Genomic DNA, 6,000 nt, shown 5'->3' with positions numbered 1-6,000 from the left:
CGTGTTTTGTTGGCTGCTTTTTTTTTATCTGAAGATCGTATGGGACCAAACTGTTGATGTCATTGGTCCCTAGGCTTACATACCACTTAATCTAACTTAAACTAACTTACTCTAAGGACAACACACAGCTTCATTATTAGTATTTTGTGATTCATTATCGACATGTGCAAATGTGAGTGAGTCCTTAGTCTACTCATATTTATGCAGAGTTGTGCTACTATCTTGTATCCTTAATTTATTATCATGTCCTACTTCACTGTGATTATGAGAATCAAGGCGATTCTCAGCAGGAGAGAAATTCGATGCTTTCGGCTCGGTCACAGTAGAGAGTGGTGTAGCGGGTGCTCGTTTCGAAGCAACACAGCTGGTAACATTGTTTCGCATTTTCACAGCCAGTTCGCGGTATCACCGAGAACACAGTGGAAGGCGCAACTTGCCAGCTGCGGACACAAGGCCAGCGCGCACTCACCCTAGCGCCTTGGTGGAGATGAGCGGCGTGCGCAGGCTGAGGAAGCCGTTGAGGCGGCCCTCCTTGTGGCCGGCGCCGCCCCCGCCGCCCCCGCCGCCTCCGCCGGCACCCGCTTCGCTGGCGTCGTCGGCGTCCCTCTTGCGCTTCCTGCGGTGCCACCAGTAGCACGCCGCCAGGGAACCCCCCAGCACCAGCAGCGCCAGCACTGTAGACGCCACCGCCGTCACGATCACGTCGCGGCGCTCCATCACCAGCTGCAACACGCGCCAGCACCACCAGGATTACTCACACCGCTCACACACATCAATCTGGAATAAAGATAACTTAACGAATCCTTCGTTCACCATGTTGGCAACCTAAACAAACGTGTAGAACTCACAATACAGCATGAAAAAAGTGAGAAAGCAGTTCTTGATATAAAATACACACACTAGAGGGTAAAACTAACCTGCTCACAATACATTTAGGTACCTTGATTTTCATTTAATTTTGGCGAGCCTTTGTATGTTAACAGTCACCGGCCATGCCACAGTGGTGACACAGGTTGCCATAAGATCATAGAATCTGAGTTGTCAGGCTTGGTTAGCACGTACCTGGCTGATTACCCAGGTCTGCAGAGCGTTGTTGGCATGTGTGGCGCAGTCACTCCTTGTGATGTCAATTGAGGAGCTGGTTGACTGAGAAGGAGCGGCGTCAGTCACGAAAGCTGACAATGGTCAGAAGAGTGGTATGTGGACCACATGCCCCCCCCCCCCCCCCATCTCCACATCCAGTGACGCCTATCGGCTGTGGATGACACGACGGCCGGATGATACCGTCGGGCCCCCGAGGCTCCTTCGGGCGGTGTTTGATCTGGTATGTTAACAATGTAGCTAATGTTGAGAATAGCTGTTACTAGTCGATGATTCTACTCTTAGCAGTGCGTAGGTGGCGCTTCATCAGCTAATGGAAGATATGCAATTGGTGCATACTGCTCTGAAAACCTTCGGGACGAGCTAGATAAAGAGTAACAAAACACATTAACTACTAAGTAGAAATTAATGAAAGCGCGGGAGAACGGTGCCAGAGATTTCCCAGTCGTGCAGAGAGTCGCGGACGTCACATGGTGCGCCGTAAGCGTAACTGTAGCGAAAAATAGGTGTCGCCCCGCAACAGGAAGCTGTTGAAGGAACAGGAAAAACAAAACAGGGTGTGACAACGAGCGAGCAGTTACGGAGACTGTAGTGGTGTCCTGTTATACAAGTTGGCCCTCAGGCAGCATTTGGATGTCTTCTCATTCGGGGGAGGCGGAGAATCATTGGAAGCTGGTAGAATGACGAAGTGTGTCACATGTGGGCCAGGAGTTTGGTGTTGTTCAGAGCATTGTGCCACGTTCTGAACCACAGGGACTGCTGCCCGACGTGTAGGAGGTGGCATACTACAGTCAACTACAGCAGCCGACGGCGCGACATTCGGCAGCTGGCAAGGACGGACCAAAGTCAGTCAGAGAGTGCAATTGCAACCACATTTAACAGGACTGCAATGTGCGAGGTATCACGCTCTACGCTGGCACAGCGACCGCACTCTTTGCCCGACGCCCAGTACATTGTGCTAAGCTGACATCTGCACATCGGCAGCAGCGATTTCGACTTCGCGAAGCTCATGGCTACTGGAGCAACGAGGGCTGGCGTCAGGTATGAGGGCAGATTCAGTCTCAGTAGTGATTCTGGACGTGTCCCCATACGTGAGAGGTGGGAACCCGTAATACGCCTAGGAATATGATCGTTTTGGTAGTACAGGTGTTATCGTGGGCGAGGCATAATGTTGCAAGTGCGTCCTAACGTCCAAATAGTTGAACACGGTACGCTCATCGGTCAACGTGACACTATACTCCATCATGTGCGCCTTACCATAGTTCCATTCAGCCCTTACTTTATTTTTATGGACTGCAATGCGTGGCCGCGTTCAATAGCGCAAGTGGAGGAACTCTTGGGACGAGAAGAAATTCGGTGAATGAGCTAACCTGCACATTCATCCGACTTAAATACTATGGAATACGCCTGAGATGAGGTGGGGAGAAGCGTTGCAGCTATTATACATGCACCACCGACCATGCATCAGTTGTCATTAACGATGATGCATCAACGGAACGCCCTACCACAAGAACTCCTTACCAACTTTATGACCAGCACGGGAAGGTGTTGCAGACCATGCAGTGCCGTCTGTGGTGTTCACACATCCTATTCTAAGTAGGCTGTTTAGGTTTTTATTTTGGTAACACCACGTAGCGCTGTGTATGAAAATCACTGACTGTGCTGTGTGCAGTTTGTGGCTGGTTTGAATTGTTGGAATTTTTGCTATTGTAGTGTTGGACAGTTGGATGTGAACAGCGCGTAGCGTTGCGCAGTTGGAGGTGAGCCGCCAGCAGTGGTGGGTGTGGGGAGAGAGATTGCAGAATTCTGAGAGCGGGTGATCTGGACGTGTGTCCATCAGAAAGAGTAAATTTGTAATACTGTATATCGTGAACTGATATATATATATATATATATATATATATATATATATATATATATATATATGATGACTTTTGAATATTATTAAGGTAAATACTTTGTTTGTTCTCTATCTAAATCTTTCATTTGCTAACTATGCCTATCAGTAATTTGTGTCTTCAGTAGTTAGAATCTTTTATTTAGCTGGCAGTATTGTCGCTCGCTGTATTGCAGTAGTTCGAGTAACCAAGATTTTTGTGAGGTAAGTGATTCATGAAAGGTATAGGTTATTGTTAGTCAGGGCCATTCTTTTGTAGGGATTATTGAAAGAGAAACTGCACTGCGCTAAAAATATTGTGTGTCAGTTTCATGTTGATCAGAATAAGTAAAGAGAGAAAAGTCTGGGTACGTCCAGTTCTGCTCAGCTGTTTGAAAATCAAATTACGTAAGAGGTTTATCAGCACAGTAATTCATAAATTTTTCTAAGGGTATGTTTCACTATTAAGAAGCATATCGCGGTTTTTGTTATGTTAAGAGGACCGTAATAAATCGGAAGACTTCAATGTAATAATTAACATTGTTACTGTCATTGCATATTTCTTTCAGTCACTTTCTGCGCTATACTGCAGCATTTCCTTCTGTCTATTGACATAGTTTCATTGCGTTATATTATTTGGTAGTGACACATCACGCGAAATTTAGCTTCGTCCAGTCCTTAGCTTCCTCGCATATTCATATGTACACAACTGTTGAGTAGTTTTCTTCTTACAACATTGTCAGCTTACGTTTATTTTTTGCAGTGGCATCATGTATTCTTGTCGGAGGGGGGTTTGAATTCTACATTCCTTGTTTTAACACTTGATTGTTAACATTCCCATTGTTTCTGACAGTCTGTATTGTAGATAATGCTTTGACAATGGCAATGGAGCACACTGATGTGGAGTAAGTATTGAAGATCCTTTTTTCCTTTCTCCAAGAAAAATTGTTTGCTGTAACTCTAAATATATTTACTAAGAGTGACATTCTAGAGAAATTGCTGTGCATCGATTCAATTTCTCTGTACCAAGTGAGTATTTCGGTTTGTCCATGTGCGTGATTTCGTTCCCTTTTTTCTTTTATTTCATAACAGAGGCCACTACGAGTCCTTATAACACGGTTTGACTCTGAAGAGTGTCTTAGATATTCTGTTTGAGGAAACAAACGCTCGTTAGGCTGATGGACTTTACCTATCGTTCCTTGGTACAGTAGTTCACATGGATGAGGATTCAAATGGTTAGGACGATTGGGGCGGAGACAAATGTAATAAGCTTTCTCCTCCTCAGAAGCATCTATCTTATGATGAAACAGTGATGAAATATTCTTGTAAGCAATTTATGAAAGGGAAACGAATACGATTTGGATATAAGGAATTGTGTTCGTCCACCACTTCTGTATAGAGTGCCAGTTTTTGCTTTTACCATGGAAAACCACCATATGTAAATACATCCTATGAATAACAATTTAGTAAGGATACTGTCCCATTCACCAAGGTGAAAGATTATTTTACACTGGAAGTAAAGCATTTAACATCCTATATCTTCTTCCACAACATCTCTTCAAGATTGGAGTTTTGTCTTTCGTAAGAGAAGAAGGTTATAGAGGATAAGGCACTATTAGAGAAACCAGAGTTCCCAAATGTTGCCCCGTTTCTTCAAAGAAAGACCTATTTAAAAATAAAGGGCATATTTTGTATCATCACTTCACCAGGGTGATAGAGTTACTATCAAAACATGGGTGGACAATTGAGTGGTTGCTGCAGCATCTACCTGAGAAGGAGTGAAACCTACACTCTGCAAAGGGGAAGAACACAGTTCAAGTACAACATTCTCAGATTATTGTAGTTCATAATAATCACATGAGGCAGTCGCGAGGAGGGATGAAAGCATTGCCACGTGCAGAATAAATATTCTAAGACAGAAATGGTATGTGGATTTACTTTCTTGCCTGATTGACATATACGTACATAACGCCCCTAGGACTAGTCATCTTGAATTCAGGAGCGGAATTGGACACGTATATCTAAACAGATGTAACGGATGTCTCTCCTAAGAGTGCGGGCCGCTGTGGCCGAGAGGTTCTAGGCGCTTCAGTCTGAAACCGCGATGTACTACGGTCGCAGGCTCGAACCTCGGGCATGGATGTGTGTGATGTCCTTAGCTTTGTTAGGTTTAAGTACTTGTAAGTCTCGGGAACTGATGACCTCAGATGCTATATCCCATAGTGCTTAGAGCTATTTGAAGCATCTATCAGTCAACAGAAGAGGTCGACCTGTACGCTTGTGTGCTGTACGTGTTCCTTCACGCTTCCACTTCACTACCACATCGGAATGAGTGGACCTAGGGATGTTTAGGAGTGGAAATCTCGCGTACAGACGTATGACGCAAGTGACGCCCAATCACCTGACCACGTTCGAAGCCCGTGAGTTCCGCGGGCGCCCTATTCTGCTCTTTAACGATGTCTAAAGACTACTGAGGTCATCGATATGGAGTACCTGACAGAATGCTGGCAGCAAAATGCACCTAATATGAAACACGTTATGTTTTTGGGGTTATCCGGATAGTGTAGTTTAATATAAGTTAGTTTTACAACAGAAATAAAAACTTTTTCATGGACTAGAATGTTAATCTTATTATTTTTATTTTAAGAGATTTTCTTTTACACAATGATCATAAATCTGGTTACGTACTATAATGGTTTCAGTTTCTTCCAGTTTTCAGTCTCGTCTACAAATCAAATCATGTATTACTTGACAATACTTTATAGAAGGAAATAACAAAACTAAAGGGCTAAGTTACATGATTTTGAATACGAAAATAACTTATCGCATATTGCTCCACGGTAGCTTCCGTGCTACACTTTCAGCCTAGCGGGACGCTAAACACGTCTTTTGGTTGACTACCGTTAAGGAACATAGAGACGGGCCACATTTTACAGCAATGTTTGACCGCAATACTGTTGCTGTCAAAACTGCTGTCGTCTTGCTGAGGGAACAGGCTGTTGTAGTCGAGCCCCTACTTCGCC

The sequence above is a fragment of the Schistocerca serialis genome, chromosome 9 (assembly GCF_023864345.2).
Source record: "Schistocerca serialis cubense isolate TAMUIC-IGC-003099 chromosome 9, iqSchSeri2.2, whole genome shotgun sequence".
Lineage (NCBI taxonomy): Eukaryota > Metazoa > Arthropoda > Insecta > Orthoptera > Acrididae > Schistocerca > Schistocerca serialis.
Note: the sequence above shows the minus strand (reverse complement) of the source record.